Here is a 20,132-nt window from a genome sequence, read left to right on the forward strand (position 1 = left end):
TCTACAATCTAAATAGACAGAACAGATGAAAAGGGCAATGAAGGATGTAGCACTATCCATATTTTACAGGAAAGGAACAGAGACACAGAGGAGAAAATCTGTGGTAGCGCTAGAAATTGAACACCTAAGGCCCACTCCAAGGCCTTTACCATAAGACCATCCTTCCTCTCCAATTGAGGGAATTCATGTTTGTGGTTGTACCAAATCAATATTTTTCAGTGCCCAAGATCCTGTTACTCAGGAGTTTATGTGGTACAATATGCATCTAAAGGCTCACTCCCTGTTTCTCACACACAGCAGACATGCTTTTATTAAGAGTATGGGGTATTTCAAGACTGCAAAATATTTCCACCCTCATCCTGTGTCTACAGACAGATGGCACTGACTGTGACCTGCTTTCTTTTATCCTTACAGAGTACTGGGGTCTAATTTAAAGCAGCTTAGGGGCTGTTTTAATTTCCAGGAGCTAGGAATATACTCTCTGTGCCCTTAAGTTGAGAATATCCATCAGTGTTGATCCATATACTTTGTCTCCTTTAGCCCCTGCTGTTCTAATCAGCCCTTGTGAGAGCATTCATACTATTGTGGAAATTAAGCATTTTTTAAAACATTTACTCTTTTCCCATGTAAATCACTTTTGATGTGGGTAGTCTGCACACAGACAAGTACTTAGACTTCTCATTTAAAGTCTAAGTCATTGAAGTCATATGAAAAATATAATCCAGAGCGTTTGCCAGACGCTGAAGCACTAGACTAGTTGTTGCATTAGAAAGGTTGATATCTGTACCATTATTTACTGTCATAAGTTATACTATCTTCATGAGGCATACATTCAAAATTATACATAGGAAATTCTATGATAAGGCAACCACACTGAAGTGCAGTAAATGTTGACTCCATAAATCTACAGTTATTAGAAGGTCATTTGGAAACATTCATTAATTGTTTGCTTTAACAGGCATTTCTTATTGGCAGAAGAAATTGGCAAAAGGCACTGTTATTGTCAGAAGGCATTAAAATAGTGTCATTTGTCAATATGCACTCTTCTAAAATGCAGCAGCCCTGCATTTTAGGAGAGTGCATGCTGAAAGTATGCCCTGTCTTTAAAGTTTGGAAGAAAACAGTATGACTATATCTCTTATGTGGTTTTATATAAATGAATTTGAAGCTACAGTGTATGAACAATTATTGCTGGTTCAACTATGATGATGTATGATCACAAAAAAGAAAGTAATTGTAACATAAAATATGGTAAGTCACCAATCAAAGGTGCGTTTGTCATTAAATAAGTATTTAACATTTATACTGTTGTAGCACCTAAAAGCCTCAACCAGCTTGGGCCCCTTTGCACTAGGTATTGTACAAATAATTGATATTACCTGTCCCAAAGCAATACTTTTAAACAATAAGACTAACTTAAGCCATGTCCACACTACAGACTTACGTCAACTCAAGTTATGCCGGCTTACAATCGCCACAGTAGGTACATTGCTTCTGCTCATGCACATTTTCTTCTTCTGTTGGTGGTGTGTGTATTCACCATGAGTGTGTGTATCGAAGCAGAGTGTGATAAATCATGGGTAGGTATCCCTTTGTGCAACTCGTCACCTTTCAGTGTACTGTCTTTTTGGAAGTTTGGCAATGCATACGGGGCCGAAACAAGCTGCACAAATTTGCCTGGGAACACTGGGTCAACTTCCCAGTTTGCAACTGTCTCCATTCCATAATATTACCCATATCTCATAATTTGTGTTGTTGTAGTGTGCTCTGGCTGGATCTGCTCTTTTGTGGCTTGGTAGGAATCATGTGGGGACTGCTGTACGTGTAGAAGTATAACTGTGACAGGGTGGATTCGGCCCAGAGGCCCCTGTTGGAGGCCTCAGGGTCCTGCCACAGCCCATCCCATAGAGGAGCAGAAAGGACATCCTTCAAGTAGCGTACAGTGGTTGCAGGGAAGAATCCAATGAGAGAGGTTGCAGGGAGCAGTCAATCAGGGCCCAGCAGGGCCATATAAAAGAAGCTTCAGAACAAAGCAGCAGTCTGTTGCTGCCTGGAGCTGGAGGAGATAAAGCTGTGTTCCTGGCTGGCTGAAAGAGTAGCAGGACCATGGACAGCTCAGTGTGGGTAGAGACCTGGGGAGCTAAGAAGCTGCTGGGATTGAGCCCAAGACAATTGCCAGCAGGGACCAGGGGAGCAAAGAAAAAGCTCCTGGCTGGCTACTGGGACTGAATAAGGACTGAGCCCAGGGAGAGCTGCAAGAAGATAGCGTCTCCAGGAGGGGGAGTGCTAGGGCTATAGCCCCATATCGGGGCCAGGGCAAGTTAAAGACTGTATACCCTGGAAGAGGTTTGTTCTGTTTCACATACAGTGTGAGAGATTCAGCATGAGTGCTGAGTCACTGGAAAAACAACCCAAAAAACCACTAGAGGGGTCACCATAAACTGAAAGACTGCAGACACATGTGAGAGCTGGGTGCCACCCCGTTACAATAACATTGTCAACGTTCCTATTAATTTTGTTTGTAAATGACTCTTGAGTTGTGTGACGCTGTGCAGTATAAAGTAATTTATTGCTTTCAGAACTGCTGAGTACTTAACAGCATATGTTGTGAACTAATAAAGATGAATTATAATCCAAATAATAAACTTGTATTCTGTAACAAAATCAGTGAAAAAATACCCATGAAAACAAATACATTCAAAACTTAATAAATTAAAAGAATGGAACTTATGAAAGGGAAACGATGTCCATGTCAGTCACACATACATCAGCTGTGGCTTTCACAGGTCAGTGTATGTGAAGTTGTGATTGTCTTTAATATCCCCTGCAGTAAAGTAGTAAGGGTAGTGCAGTGATATCTGATGCCTCATGGAATATTGAAGGGGGAGAGAGGGATAAGGAGGTTCCAATATGGAATTTTCAAAAGGCTGCAGAGGGAGGAAAGCCCATGACTGTGGCACCTGCAGGTCCACCAGAGTCTGTAGCATCTGAGTTTCCTACCTGAGAAACCCCATTAAGTCTTGGCACATTTTCTTCTTCTTTTCCTCCTGGGACTTACTCCTCTCCACTCTTTTCTTCTCCAGGCTGCCCTCAACATTCATCCACCAGGTCCTGTGCTCACAATCTGATGCAGCACTGGCTTGTAGGATCTTGCTGAACATGTCATCCTGTGTCTTCTTTTTTCTCCTTCTTATCTGGCTCAGGAATTTCACGAGTGTGGAGGAGGAGACACTGAGGCTGCAATGCCAGCAACTAAAGATAAAATACAAAGAGAGATCATTGACTTTACATTGCCTAAGGTATAATTTTATTCACTACAGAAAACAGAACTTCAGATGCTGAACTCACTCACTCACTCTTTGCTCCGCTAAAAATGTAAGCACTACATTCTCACTTCTGTTTACGATTGCTTGTGCACAACACCAGTCACAGCACCATCCATGGAGAGTATGGCCTGCTAGGGGCTGGGCAAATGGAGGGAATTGCTCAGTTGCATGATTATAGTAGTCTAAGGCAATGACACTGAATACTGGCACCATTTTCCACAGGTTGTGACAATTTTAGCTGGTATCTCACTCCCAAGGGTAACAAGGCAGAGGGAGCATTGCTGCTGAATTCTGCTAGCCTATGTACTGCAACGCTGCCAGATTAAGTTATCTGAGTAGCATGGGAAGGAAGGGCTGTCAAGGAAGCAATAAGGCAGCCCTCCCTAGACACCTTCAGCAAAGAATTGAAGAGTAGCTCCAGGAAAGTTTCATCAAGATATCTCAGGAGGATTCAACGAACATTCCTGCATACATAAACAAACTGCTCCACATGCCCCCCCTTCCAAGTACAGGGAAGTTAAAAATAGATAGCAACTCTATCTCCCTTAGTTGTACCATTACCTCTTCTAGCATGAGGAAATTAATGAAAAGACGAAAGATGTATCCCACTACTTTGGTGGTGCCATCCTTGTAATTGAAAATTTAATCTTCACATTTGTCTGAGGTTCCTTTCCCTGCACTGGGCTCACCTTTGCCAAACTGGCAGGACGGTGGTGGAATTAAAAACAGGACCTGGCTCACTGCAGAGCTGGATCCTCTGGTTGCCTGTCCCCTATACATATCATCATCATCCTTGTCCACCACCATCTTCTCCTTGCTGTTCATGGCAGGGGCATCTGACTTGGTCTGCTCAGAGGTATTCACAATGCTGTTGCGGATGGGGGTGGTGGGATCTCCACCAAGTATGACATGCAGCTCTTTGTAAAAGTGGCAGGTCTGTGAATCAGCACTGGATCAATCGTTGGCCTTCCTGGCCTTCTGGTATGCCTGTGGCAGTTCCTTGGCTTTCACATGACACTGCTGCTGGTCTCTGTCATACTTCTTTTCCAGCATCCCCTGAGCAATCTGCTACTGGATGTTGATGATTCTATGGCTGATGTGTAGCTTCTTCTCATGGGCCCAGGAGAGCCAATATTTCCTGTTTACTCCAGGCAGGAGCATGTCTAGAGAGTGTAAGACAGCATGCTCAGCTGGGCAGTTTCACTCAACAATGGAGAGCTGCTAGGTTTGCTCGCCGAGCCAGGAAATCAGGAAAATAAATCTGAAAAATGTGTGGCGCTTTAAATGGCTTCTGGTCTCTATACATTAACAGTGACTCTACATCAGTCAGGGAGATGTTTGTGTACGATGGTGGCGTAATGGGGATAAAGTGGTGGCAGACTGATTTGAGAGTAGACATATGCACAACTAGGTCAACATAAGCCGCCTTGTGTCAGTCTAACTGTAGAATAGACCAGGCATTAGTGAATTTGGTTGATGATGATATCGATTCAAGCCTTCTCATATTCCCAAGGCAATTAGATTGGTGTTTTACCACTGATATCAGTGCAAGCAGGATTGGAGCCTTCAGTACAATAAAGAACACACTTTTAGCTCTTGGGATTTACTCCAGAGCCTGAACGGTTGCTTTGAACTATCTGACTGTACAAAATGGCAGGAATGGCAGGAGATCCAGCCCCTAGTTACCTTTGAACAGGGAATCCCTGGATGACAAAGAATTCTTTAATGGGTCTGTCATAAACAGATAGTTAAGGGTTAATGTCTCTTTAACCTGTAAAGGGTTAACAAGCTCAGTGAACCTGGCTGACACCTGACCAGAGGACCAATCGGGGGACAAGATACTTTCAAATCTTGGTGGAGGGAAGTTTTTTTTTTTGTGCTGTTTGTGTTGTGCTTTGTTCGCTCTTGGGGCTAAGAGGGACCAGACGTGCAACAGATCTTTCTCCAATCTTTCTGAAACAGTCTCTCATGTTCAAAATAGTAAGTACTAGCTAGAAGGCAGATTAGTCTTTTATTTGTTTTCTTTATTTGCAAATGTGTATTTTGCTGGAAGGATATTTTTACCTCTGTTTGCTGTAACTTGTATCTTAGGCTAGGGGGGAGGGATTCCCTCTAGTCTATATAAGCTGAAGACCCTGTAAACATTTTCCATCTTGATTTACAGAGATAATTTCCACTTTTTCTTTCTTTAATTAAAAGCTTTCTTTTTTTAAGAACCAAATTGATTTTTTTCCTTGTTTAAGACACAAGGGGATTGGGTCTGAACTCACCAGGGAGTGGTGGGGGAAAGAAGTGGGGGAAAGGTTAATTCCTCTCTGTTTTAAGATTCAAGGAGTTTGGATCACAGTGATCTCTCAGGGAAAGTCTGGGAGGGGGAAAGGAGGGGGAATGGTTTATTTCTCTTTAAGACCCAAGGGGTTTGGGTCTTGGGTCCCCCAGGAAAGGGTTTGGGGGACAGGAAGTGTATCAAAACACTATATTTTTGGTTGGTGGCAGCGCTATCAGATCTAAGCCAGGAATTAAGCTTAGAAGGGTATATGCAGGTCCCCACTTTCTGGACGCTAAAGTTCAAAGTGGAAAAGACACCTTGACAGGGTCCCATGCCATTCCCTCTCCCCAGTAAGGAAAAAAAGAAGTTTGACCAGGCACATCCACACTGGAGAAATCCCTAAAACAGCTCTCAGACTTCTTTTACATCTGAGCAGATCAGTCCCTGTCTGGTCTCATGACTGTAGGAGCATAACGTGGTTTTACAGCACCCTAAACCCTGCCTTCCATAATTCTGCCCAGTACTGGTTGGTCAGCGGTGGCTTGTTATTGATAAACCAGGCAGATACATTCAGGACTATTGGAACTATGGACCAATTTCACTTTTAAATATGGTTTAATATTTACAAAGATGATTGCCAATAAACTAAACAAAGGAAAAAATAATAAAATTTGACTATATAGGTTATGTCTGGCAGTCAGGGAGCAGACAATTTAACAAGACTACTTCAAATTTTTGGGGAAACTGCTAGCTGAAGACATCCTCAGGTGAATTGCAGTCTCATCATCACACAAGAGAAGGCTTTCCAAAGTATGGAATTATCTTGGAACACCAGTGTGATACATTCTAATTCTATAGTACATCTGCTACATCGACCAGTGATGCACCTAATTTAATCGAATTTCCTTTCATGACAGAAGTGCATTCTCCCATCATCTTTGTTTTCCTTAACATTAGACTCTCTAGGCATTACAACAGAAGATAAACTATAAAAGGCGCAGAGAACCCAACATTACCCCCAAGAGTCATGAGCAGAAAGGAGTGTCAATGTATGCCCCTCCTTCTCATGTTCAAAAAGCTTTTTCACCACTCCATTTTCCCAGATCCTATTGTGTGAGTAACGGCATGGGAGATGGCAGGGGGTGTAGCCAGACAGTGAAAGGAGGAATATCTTTTGTCTCACTCTATTGAGCCTAGGAAGGAAAATACAGCCTCTTTCTATGTGCCAGGTATTTTTGCGGGCTGTAGGAGTCTTGCCAGTGCAGTTCCAGTTGAACCATGCTTCCAGGGAGTACATAGTGGGGCCTAGAGACTCCTGCTCATCTCCTGCAAGGCAACCCTGATTTTCCAATGGAACAATCTGTGAGAAATTTCCAGAAGGAGAATCTCCTACCAACCCACTATTTTATTGTGAGTCTTGTCCTATTTGGTGTTACTCAAAGTCTCAGATCCTGGAATCAAGTGAACCCAGCTTTTATTTTAAAAAATATATATTTGTAGCCTTTTAGGTCACAAAGAAAATCTTGAAAACATGAGCCAAGTGCACCCCAAAGGCTCAGGAATCAGAACCCAGCATTTATTAGTTTTTTAAATCCCATGATTATTAAGCCGGTCTCATAATTTTTGAGTCTTGACTCATGATGTTTGAATGCTTAGGGTTGGAATTACTATTATACTATTTTAATTATGGTTCCTTGTATACTAAATTCCAAAACATGTAGATATTTCAGAATTTGATAAACCACCAATCAACTGGCATGAGACTGCAGTTTTGTCCCTATCTAAATTTTGTCCATTAACAATTTCTGAAGAATGGCAATTGAATGTGGGTTGCTAAACAATTTAAAATATTTGGTACCTAAGCTAGCAGGGATTGATGGAATGTGGCTAGGAATAACTGGAAAGGTGTAATTATAAAAACACCACATAAGCTACATTAACATGTGAACCAGAGTCCATGAAATTTAAATTGTTGGTACCCCATAATTTAAATATTTTTCAGAAATCATTGTTTTAATGGTTCAAACAAGCAAGTTGGCAGCAATGGAAAGAGAAAACAAGATTCAATTATTTCTGCATAAGTTCTTTGATACTAATCAAATTGATTTAATAAAGAATCTCTGGTCTTCCAGTATCAGTCCATATTTCTGACTGCTAAAATGAACATTTTTCTCTTTATGATGTAAATAATTGTTTGCAAGATCACAGTGCAGTAAAATATTGAATTTAGAATCATTTTCCCAATTGAAATTTCTTTTTTAGTGAAATTTGTAGTCTTTTTAGCTGACACTGTATATTTTTTTCATATACTTTAAAGAATAATCCTTATTCATGCAAGCAGCCAGCAACTCTGTTGATTTGACAGTGACCACTGGCATGAATGAAGACTACATAATGCTGTGAGAACTACAGGATTGGGTCTTATACGTATACTTGAGTAAGACAAATAAAAAATAAATATAGTCATATCTCTCAGCAAAATTAGAATCACATTTTGGTTGTGCCATATTTACCATGGATACAAATGAAGTTTTGGCCAGATGGATGTTCAGAACCAAATTTTGGGAATGTGAAGATTAGTGTAATCACAAATCAAAATTCATTAATTTACAAAACAGAATTATTTTGGGTGAAATAATTAGTTTACCTAATCTAAAGAATAGGTCTGTGAGCAATTCAATCATTAATATTTGCACTTGCCAAAAAGTTTTTAAATAATGAATACATTCATATAGCCCTGAAAACGGTTTCCATTTTTTTCCTTCATTTTTACATTAGTAAGCCAGATCTATTGTTTTTTTTCCCAGAAGACCCTATGAATAACTAGAGTACTTGTTCTGTGCCAAGCAAAATGAGATCCCTAGTCTATGACTAGGACCCCTACATCCCACAGTAATAATAGAAAGATTATGACATCACAACTGCATACAAAGTGAAAGCTGCAAAGTGACAGTGGAAGGATTTCAGTCAGACTATGCAACTCAGTTTGCTAAACAGTTAGGAGAAAAGATCTATAGTAACACCTCGCTTAACTTTGTAGTTATGTTCCTGAAAAATGCTACTTTAAGCAAAATTATGTTAAATTGATCCAATTTCCCCAGTAGAATTAATGTAAATGGGTGGGTTAGGTTCCTGGGGGAAAAAATTTCGCCAGACAAAAGACTATACAGATATACACACACACAGATACACATATACACACGTGCACATACAGTATAAGTTTTAAACAAACAATTTAATACTATACACAGCAATGATGATTGTGAAGCTTGGTTGAGGTGGTGGAGTCAGAGCAGAAATCGGCAACCTTTGGAATGTGGCCTTTCAGGAAAAGCCTCTGGTGGGCCAGGCTGGTTTGTTTACCTGCTGCGTCCGCAGGTTCAGCTGATCGCTGAACTGGCCGCAGTTTACTGTTCCAGGCCAATGGGGGCTGCAGCAAAGGCAGCTAGCACATCCCTCGGCCCACACCACTTCCCGCAGCCCCTATTCGCCTGGAATAGTGAACCACAGTCAGTGGGAGCTGCGATCGACCGAACCTGCAGATGCAGAAGGTAAACAAACCAGCCCTGCTTACCAGGGGCTTTCCCTAATGGGCCGCGTGCCAAAGGTTGCCGATCCCTGAGTCAGAGGGTGGAAGACGGTGAGATATTTCCCAGGGAATGCCTTATTGCTAAATAATGAACTAGCACTCAGCTGAGCCCTCAAGGGTTAACACTCTGTTGTTAATGTAACCTCACACTCTACAAGGCAGCACAAATGGAGGAAGGGGAGACAGTATGGCATAAAGAGACAGAGACACCCACTGTGTGTGTGTGTGTGTGTGTGTGTGTGTGTGTGTGTGTGTAAGTGTGTGTGGAGAGTTGGGGGTGTGTGGATTGTGTGTGTGTCGAGTTGGGTGTGTGTCCAGATACCACGTGAGAGAGAGAGAGAGAGAGAGAGAGAGAGAGATGCATTGCCCCTTTATGTACGCTGACCCCACTCTTAGTACATTGCCTTTTTAAATAGATCAGAAAGTTGAGACAGCAGCTGCTGCCAGCAAGCTCTCTCTGTCCTGAGTCCCGTTGTGCCCCTTCCCCCTACCCCCTGCATGGAGATAAGGTACAGGAGCGGGGGGAAGGGGACACCCTGACATTAGCACCTTCCCCCCACCTTTCACAACAAGCAAGAGGCTCCCGGAAGCAGCTCCAAGGCAGAGGGCAGGAGCAACACATGGCAGTGGGGGGAAGGACAGCTGAACTGCTCGGCAGTTGATAGCCTGCTGGGCACCTGCTGCACAGGGAACTTAGGGGAGCGGGCAGGTGATAGGGGTGCTGCCAGTCCACCCTGGTTCCAAGCCCCCACCAGCTAGCTCCAATAGGCTGCTCTTTCTGCAAGCCGTGGACTAAGCAAGCGGCTGCCAAACAACATTATAAGGAAGCATTGCCCACTTTAAACAAGCATGTTCTCTAATTGATCAGCTACATAGCAATGAAACAACGTTAACCGGGATGACTTTAAGTGAGGAGTTACTGTATTTGATAAAGATTCAACACGCCTGCCCTTCCAAATAAAGAGCAGAGAAAACTAACAATAGTCTTATTCAGATCTCCAACAAGAACAAAAAAAAATTATATATTTGTATTATTTAATATACAAGTCAGCAAAAAAGTGTATACATCCAAATTGTAATTCTTATGATGGTCTGATTATGAAGGGGTTTGATTCATCACTGTGGCACCTTCTGCTGGCCATCCTGCGATTTAGCTTACGTATCAATGTGCGCTGGTCTGGTGATGCCTCACCACCGTCACGTCTGCCCCAGGAAGTGTGTTGTCGCAAGGAACACAGCATCCTCTTCAGGACACAGTTCTCTAGTTGTGTCACACTCTGTTCTCTCCTCTTCTGGGGGAACTGTAGTATGCTGTCCAGACAATTCCTTCGTGGTGACTGGGGACAAGGGGGAACCTGGGGCCCGCCCACTACTCCAGGTCCCAACCCAGGGACCCTGTAAGATGGTAGCCACCTGCTGCGTCTCCTCCAACCCCACTGTCTACTTCCCTGGGCCACTTCCCCACAGCCCCAGCACCTTCTGTATCCTTATCTCAGCATACCAGCAATTAGCTATGAGCTCTCTCTCACTCTCCTGATTCTGCCTAGCACTGCTCTGTCCAAGGTGCTAGCTGCCTTCCGCCTGCCAGGAAGCTAGTCCTCCCTTCCTTGTGCTCCAGAGAGTCACTGACCTGTTCTGCCCTGAAGTTCTTCTTACATGGGCCTGCTTGTCCATGATTGGCTGCTCCTCGCAGGCCTCTCCAATTGACTGTCTCCTGCACAGACTCCCTATGATCTCCTTCCATTGGTTGCCTATTGTGCAGCCTCCCTAGGGTTGCTTTAACCTCTTTCATGCCAGTGTGGGGGTACGTCTACACTACGGGATTATTCCGATTTTACATAAACTGGTTTTGTAAAACAGATTGTATAAAGTCGAGTACACGCGGCCACACTAGGCACATTAATTTCGGCAGTGGGCGTCCATGGTCTGAGGCTAGCATCGATTTCTGGAGTGTTGCACTGTGGGTAGCTATCCCGTAGCTATCCCATAGTTCCCGCAGTCTCCCCATCCCTTGGAATTCTGGGTTGAGATCCCAGTGCCTGATGGGGCAAAAATCATTGTCGCGGGTGGTTCTGGGTAAATGTCGTCAGTCATTCCTTCCTCCGGGAAAGCAACGGCAGACAATCATTTTGCACTCCTTCCCTGGATTCCCTGGCAGATCACCATAGCAACGGGGCAACCGATGGAGCCCCGTTCAGTCAGCTTTTTTTTAACTGTCAATCGTATGTGTACTGTATGCCACTGACAGAGGGATATTGCGCGGCTACATCAGCTGCATCAATTTGCCTTTGGCAGACAGCAGAAGACGTTATCAGTCGGGATCTGTACCGTCTGCTGCGGCCATTGTAAATTGGCAATGAGATGACGGGTTAACTGTCGTTCTGTACCGTCTGCTGCTGTTAGGGTGTCCTGGCTGAGGTCAGACGCGGCGTAAAGAACAAAAATGGGAATGACTCCCCTGGGTCTTCCTCCTTTCCTGGTTCTAAAAAGAGGTCAGTCCTGCCCAGAATATGGGCAAGTGTATTAGAGGAACAGTTGTATCAGAGAACCAGAGAGCACAGTTCGCCTCATGTCAGTTCTGCAGAAATGATGAGCGCATGGCGCATTCTAAGAGGTGTCCCTTGAGCAACCCACTTTGCTTCCTCTCCAAACTCTTCCTGGCTCCATGGCAGTGTCCCCACCTTTTGTGTGAATGAAGTAATAAAGAAATGCAGTATAAGAAACCGACTGTTCCTGCTTTTTTTTTTTGTTATGATAAATTTATTTGGTGTGTGTGTTATTTTTTTTTTGCAGCCTCCACTGCTATGATAGTCCAGGCAGACATTAAGTGGTGCGCGGGAGAGGAGCCCGCATCCAACTGCTATGATATCAGGCAGTACAGAATCTTTTCTTTACACATGAAAGGGCCGGGGGCTGATTGAAAGCCAGCCCCCAGTTGCTATGTATGAGGATGGTTTACCAGCCATTCTGTACCATCTACTGTATGACCGGGAATACATTCCTATATTTACCGCAGGCGCTCCTGGCGAGCCTCACCTGGGCCGGCCAGGAGCACTCACAGGCTGATTATGATGACGGAATAGCAAGTATATCGGTCTGTCTGCCACCGGGGAGAGAGAGGGAAAGCGGATACTGCTTTCACTGCCGCAGCATGTGTCTACCAGCAGCATTCATAGACATAGGGTGACATTGAAAAAGTCAAGAAAACTATTTTTTTTAAACCTTTTCCTTTCAATGGGGGAAGGAGGGGGTACACTGATGAGCTATACCTGACCCATCCCGGGACAATATGGTTGACCTACAGGCATTGGGAGCTCAGCCCAGAATGCAAATACTTTTGGAGACTGCTGGGGACTGTGGGATAGCTGAGTCTCAGTTAACCCACCTCCTGCCTCTCTGAGCATCATTTGATTTTGGCTTTTTCCGTTATGCTTGTCAACAACAAGCACGTGCTGTGACTCTGTATCAATAGCCTGGAGATTTTTGCCAAATGCTTTGGCATTTCGTCTTCTGTAAGCGGAGCTGTGACAGAACAGTTTTGTCTCTCCATAGTACAGCGATCGATTCAGTATCTCCCATACGGTCCATGCTGGAGTCTTTTTGGATTCTGGGCTGCATGGCCCCGGCTGGATCAGAGCTCACGCTGGCGCAAACAGAAATGCAATTCAAAAGTTCGTGGGGCTTTTCCTGTTTACCTGGCCAGTGCATCCGAGTTCAGATTGCTGTCCAGAGCGGTCACAATGGTGCACTGTGGGATACCGCCTGGAGGCCAATACCGTCAATTTGTGGCCCCACTAACCCTAATCCGATATGGTAATACCGATTTTAGCGCTACTCCTCTCGTTTGGGAGGAGTACAGAAACCGATTTAAAGAGCCCTTTATATCGATATAGAGGGCCTTGTTGTGTGGACGGGTACAGCGTTAAATCGGTTTAATGTTGCTAAAATCGGTTTAAACGCGTAGTGTAGACCAGGCCTGGGGCAGGTGCCCCATCACAAGGTCCCTTTAAGACATTTTATACACGGAACTGGTGCCGTAATATTTTGTATTGTCAAATTATATTAAAAGCATTACTAGACCTTTTCCAAATCTACATTTGCATAGTTCTAATAAATGTCAAAGCTTCCACTTATTAGAAATTTAAATATTTGTACTAAGAGTCTTTTATAATGTGAACACACACTGTAGGTATTTGAGCATCTCTGCAATTAAAGTGAGATAAATGACTTGAGGCAATTATTCACAGTGCATTAATAAAGTTGATTTTCTTATCAAATCTCAATTCAATTACTCTTTGTAGTCACCATTATTCTGACAATTTGGAAATATTAGTTAATGACTTTCAAACAAACATGGAGGCATCAGTAGGAAAGAAACAAGTTTAACGGCTGCTACAGCATACCAAAAATAACTATCCTTCATTCTCAAATTGACTTCCTGCACCTCTCCTGCTCAAAATCTCAGACACGTTCTTCTTTGAGGGGCTCCCTGCTTGGCAGTCTGTCACATCCCCCATGATAATAGAAGTGAAGTGGGGAAAAGGAGTTTGCAAGACTAGTAATGGGAGAAATAGAAGAGCAAGAAAGGAGATGTTCTCATCAGCACTTCGTACCTATATTTTCAGAACACCACTCTCTGCTGGAACAGCAAAGGGATGGGTTTTTGTTTTCTACCAAGCAGCTAGAACTCCCAGTCATCAAGGGCTTGCTAGGCAGCTCATTCTCCCTCCAACATAAGGTTGAGTAACTGAAGTCCTAAAGTGAAAGAAGAATGCTTCCGACTGAGCTACTAGCAGCTCCCATTCAGCAGAAAGTTTTCACTGAAGCTTCTGAAAAGTGAATAGCAAATGTCTCAGCACCTCATCTTGACCCTTAATCCTTGCCTGACTGCAGTATGAGAATCTTGGGTCAAAAGACCCAGCACAGATTCTCATGCAACTTCTGGAGGAAGCCGAGTTCACACTCTTAACTACTTATGTCCTGTCTGATCTAGGGTGAAGCAAAAAGATGGAAAAGAAGGAGGAGTGGAGATCTAGGTAGGGAAGGATGAGTCTTAATGTATGTTTACACTGCAGTTAGAAACCCGTGGCTGGCCCATGCAGCTGACTTAGGCTTGCAGGGATCTGGCTAAGTTGTTTAACTGCTGTATAGAGGCTTGGGCTGGAGCCCAGATTCTATGATACTCCATGGGGGAGCGTCTTGAACTGCAGCCAAAGCCTAAATATCTGCAGTGCAATTAAACAGCCCCTTAGCCCTAGCCCCACAAGCCCGAGTCAGCTGCATGGACCAGCCACGGATGTCTATTTGCATACTCTCACTGTGTATGTATTTCTCTATTCTTCCTTGGCCAGCATTTCCAAAGATGATTGTTATGGTAACTCTGCGTAAGACTCAGAAGTGTATTTTGAAAGACAATATGTTAAAAATTGGGTGGAGATGGGGGTGCTAAGCCAGATGTTTAAGACATCTATCCATCTCCTTTACACCACTTGAATAAAGCAAGGGAAACAGAGCAGGCACTGGAATTTGGCCCTCACAGTGCAACTGAGGGTTTGAAAACCTGAATGCGGAAGAAAAGCCACAAAACCAATTGAACTAAAACTGCCAAGAGCAGAAATAAGGTAAGTACTAAAGTAAATCTCTGTGTTTCTAATGAACAGCACAGAGAATTATTAATTGCTCTGGGTAGAGTACAGGTCCTGATTTTAACTGTTCCCTTTTTCAGTTGTGTTTTTCTCTGAGTTGATTTATAAAAATAGACCAAATGTTTAACTTATTTTACATGCTGAAGGAGGGTACATCCCTTTCACTTAAGACCTTTACTCATTTTCAGAGAGCTTATTTAAGTATCTTTTTAGTGAATCACAGTGGAAAGGATCGTTACTGCATTACAAAAGCAATAAAACATGCAATTTACTAAAACATTATCTGAAAATATTATCCATGAAAGAATGATCCTGATTAGCTAACAGTACCAGTTAGATTATGATTGCAAACTTTATGACTGTTTGATAACAAAGTATTATTAACTGCCCAAAAGGAAGTTACAGTGCGTAGTGCATTTGCCGAGCTTGTGTTGGTTCCCATAAATCACACACCAAGCTGCATTTGTCAGAAATAAAATTTGCATTGTATTATTAAAAATTTATAGTGTGTTATTAAAATAGTTGAGAGCTTACTTCTGATTTGCAGCAAGTACTCACAAGCAGGCACTTAGTGCTGATAAAATGTAGTTTTATTTTTATTTTACTAGGCATTGGCATTTAAAAATGACTAATCAACTTGAAGTAACTTGCTCTTTGCATTTAAAATAAGTAGTAGATAATCACCTTTGGCAATTCATTTTACTTATGCTTACAGGGAGTAATAATGTAAAATAATTACAATACATTCTGAATTTAAAATACTGTACAATACATATTGAACAAAAAAATAACATACAATACATACTGAAACGCCATTCTTTATTTTCCTGGCTGAAATAAACACTGGTCATTATTATTAAAATATGTGCTACTGTTTCCTTGAATATTGGACAGCTTAAATTATTCAATTTCCCCAGTGCACTCACAAATCTCATTTTCCTGGTATTTGGTTCAAGATTTTTTGTGTTGATTAAGCTATTACCATCAAACATTAATAAAATGTTACAATCACACTTGCACTGGACGTGTAATCTTGAGGTACTAAATCCTGAAGTTGTCATACATCTGCTGTACTGGACTATACACGCTTTAATAATATGATGATTACTGTAGTAACTGAGTACCTCACAATCCTAAATGTAATTATATTCACAACATCCCTGAGGTAGTGAACTATATTTCACAGATGGGAAACTGAGGCAGAAATTAAATGATATACTCAAGGTCACACAGCGGTGGAGCAAGAAACTGAAAATAGGTCTCTTAAACTAGGTCTCAAAGCTAGTGCCCTAACATCTAGAACACCCTTCCTCTGTAATATAATGGAAGAGAAAAAGTATCAGATTTTGGCTCCTGTCAAACATCCTGTCTGGCTAATTATCTTTGAATATGAATAAATACTGTACTAAACACAGTGACTGACCCTGAGACGAAGGAAGGTAATAAAACAGCCATTCTAAGGAGTAACTACTTAACTTGAATTTTAATCTAGAATAAACAATATCAAGTACAATTGGCTAGATTATGGGAGGTCAGGGATGTCTAAGCACAACAGGATGACATTGCAATATATAAGCCAACATCGAATGACAAAGTAATTTCTTCTAGGGGTAAGGTGGCAGAGGTTCTCAAACTGTGGTCCGTGGAGCATTTGATTGTATTCCACAGAGAGTTGATCAGTCAAAATGCTAAACTGCATTGAAAGACAGCTACAAATGCATAAAGTATGTTTCTAATGTACAATGCTCATTACGCAACTGTTGTTACTAAAGAGATGTTATGTGTCCATGTGTTATGTGTCCATGAATGAGAGCAGGTGATGCCTGGGAGCATTAATATGAGGGCAGGACAATCTCTGTATTAAAATGTGGCCCACACTATGGAAAGGTTTGAAATTCATATTAAAACCTGAGAGTACCATTTGCCCCAGATGATGATAGCATTTCAGATGCTAACAACTGTCCAGTTACTTTACGTCTGCTTCCCTTCTGCTTTAGCTTGCATTATATGTTCATTTCCTGCCACAAACTCACTTCTATTCCCTTCATTTAACACAAGCCTAATTGAAATATAAATAATTAAAAATGTCTTCCTGGAACATTTAAAACAATAACAACTGCCATACTTTGTCACAGCCTAACAATTTTTATATCATTCTCAGCTCTATTTCATAAAGTATTAATAAGGTAACAACAATATGAATATGTTAGAGACTACAATAGTTTCCTTAAAAGGTTATTATTGTAACCCAGTGGTTCTCAACCAGGGGTCTGCGTACCCCTGTGGTACACAGAGGTCTTCCAGGGTACATCAACTCATTGAGATATTTGCCTAGTTTTACAACAGGCTACATAAAAAGCACTAGCCAAGCCAGTAAAAATTAAAATTTCATACAGACAATGATTTATTTATACTGCTCTATTTATATATATCTATCTACTATGCACTGAAATGTAAGTACACTATTTCTATTCAAATTAGTTTATTCTATAATTATATGGTAAAAATTAGAAAGTAAGCAATTTTTCAGTAATAGGGTGCAGTGACAATTTTGTTTTCTTAATGTCTGATTTTGTAAGTAAGTCGTTTTTAAGCAAGGTAAACTTTGGGTACATAAGACAAATCAGACTGCTCAAAGAGCTACAGTAGTCTGGAAAGGTTGAGAGAAACTGTTGTAAGCTACTTTAGTCTAATGAAAACAACTTTAGAGCAAGAAGACAGAAAGGCAGTTACACCCTACAGCAGAAAAACAAACAAACTTGGAAGTAGTTAGAGGGGAGGGAATCTCTGCAAAGATACTCTCATGGAGTTCCTCCCCTGTTTCTCTGCCAAGGGTGGGGAAGGCAGGCATTGCCTCTCCACAGAATGATCTGTAGGTCTGGATACCAAACCCAGATTCTAACCAGAGACCCAAATGGCTCCCCAGGAATCAGCAGAAGGCTTAGGCAATCTCTGTAGAAAATCTATGCCCCCCAGTATCCCCTTCTGTGACTACACTACTTCATGGACTTTTCTCCCAAAGAAGATCCCCATCACAAAGCGGACACATAGGGAAAAGTATCCCTAACTATTACTTTTCTTTGGGAATCGGAGAGTCCCCATCCTACCTCCAATTCAACCTTCACACAATGCAACACCATCCATTGTAAACTCAGGGGTTGTACCGTATGACTGGAGAATTGCTAACATAGTTCCTAGCTTTAAGAAAGGGAAAAAACGTGATCCGAGTAACTATAGGCCTGTTAGTTTGACATCTGTAGTATGTAAGGTCTTGGAAAAAATTTTGAAGGAGAAAGTAGTTAAGGACATTGAGGTTAATGGTAATTGGGACAAATTACAACATGGTTTTACAAAAGGTAGATCGTGCCAAACCAACCTGATCTCCTTCTTTGAGAAGGTGACAGATTATTTAGACAAAGGAAATGCAGTAGATCTAATTTACCTCGATTTCAGTAAGGCATTTGACACGGTTCCACATGGGGAATTATTAGTTAAATTGGAAAAGATGGGGATCAATATGAATTGAAAGGGGGACAAGGAACTGTTAAAGGGAGACTACAACGGTCATACTGGATGGGGGAACTGTCAGGCTGGAGGAGGTTATAGTGGAGTTCCTCAAAGGATCAGTTTTGGGACCCATCTTATTTAACTTTTATTACTGACCTTGGCAAAAAAAGTTGATTGTACTAATAAAGTTTGCGGATGACACAAAGCGGGAAGGTATTCTAACACAGGAAAGGACTGGATATCATACAGAAGATCTGGATGACCTTGTAAACTGGAGCAATAGTAATAGGATGAAATTTATAGTGAAAAGTGCAAGGTCCATCGTTTAGGGTATAATAATAAGAATTAGTTAAAATTTGGGCACACATCAGTGAGAGCAACAGAGGAGGAAGAAGACCTTGGATATTGGTGTCACAGATGCCATGAGCCGCCAATGTGAAATATGGCAGTTAAAAAAGCTAATGCGGTTTAGGATGCATCAGGCGAGTAATTTCCCAAGCAAGAATAAGGAGGGTTAGTACTGTTATATAAGCGCACTGGAGACCTCAATTTGAAATACTGTGTGCAGTATCTGGCCCCATTGTTTAAGAGGATGAATTACAAAACCTGAACGAGTCAGTGACGGGCTACTAGGATGATCGAGAATGAACCATGTCTATGAAAGGGACTCAAAAGCTTGGCCTTGTTTAGCCTAACCAAAGAAGTTGGGGGGAATATGCTTGCTCTTTATAAAATTCAGGAGGCATTTATAGGTAATGAGGAGAGGAATTATTTAGCTTAGTACCAAGTAGAATAAAGAACAATGGGGTTTATAAACTGGACACTAGGAAGGTTAGACTTGAAATTAGATAAAGTTTCTATACTATTAGAAAGTGAAGTTCTGGGAACAGCCTTCCAAGGGGAGTAGTGGGGGGCAAAAAGACTCATCTGTGCTTTAGGAGACTAAATTGATAAGTTTATGGAAGGGATGGTATGATGGATACTTAATTTGGAACTGATCTTGATTATCAGCAGGTAAGATTGCCAGTCTGTGTGGGATATTAGATGGATGGGATCTGAGTACTGCAGAGAATTCTTTCCTGAGTGTGGCTGGTGAGTCTTGCCCACATGCTACAGGGTTTTAGCTGATCGCCATATTTTGGGTCAGGAGCAATTTCCTCCATGGGCAATTGGTAGAGCCCTGAGGTTTTCGCCTTCCTCTGCGGCGTGAGGCATGGGTCACTTGCTGGTGGATTCTCTGTAGCTTGAGGTCTTCAAACCACAATTTGAAGACTTCAACAACTCAGACATAGATTAGGAGTTTGTTATAGAAGTGGATGGGTAAGATTCTGTGGCCTGCTTTGTGCAGGAGGTCAGACTAGATGATCATATTGGTCCCTTCTGACCTTAAAGTCTATGAGTCTATGAGCCTATTGTTCAATCCTAATCCATCTATTCCCATGCCCTCCTCCTACATGAATCAATCCCACAAACATCCTCCATGGTGTTCTAAAGTGGGAACAGCGTCATGGTGGCAGATCCCTCACCACATAAGGAATGGAGACATTCACAGATCAAAGGCTTGTCCCCTTTGTGTGCAGATCTAGAGGGCACAACTTGGCCCAAGAAGAAAGGAACATAGAGCAAGGAAAGTGAGAAAGGGCTAGAGACTTGGTATCACAGACGGATACTCAAGGCCATGTCAAATCAGATCCATTTTGCCACATTAAGGAGAAGAGGTTCACTGCACTACAGAGAGGGACAGAGTGAAAACTGGCAAACATACAGGGTAAAAAAAATGTAGGAAGATGGGACAT

Source organism: Chelonoidis abingdonii, chromosome 5, assembly GCF_003597395.2.
Source record: "Chelonoidis abingdonii isolate Lonesome George chromosome 5, CheloAbing_2.0, whole genome shotgun sequence".
NCBI lineage: Eukaryota > Metazoa > Chordata > Testudines > Testudinidae > Chelonoidis > Chelonoidis abingdonii.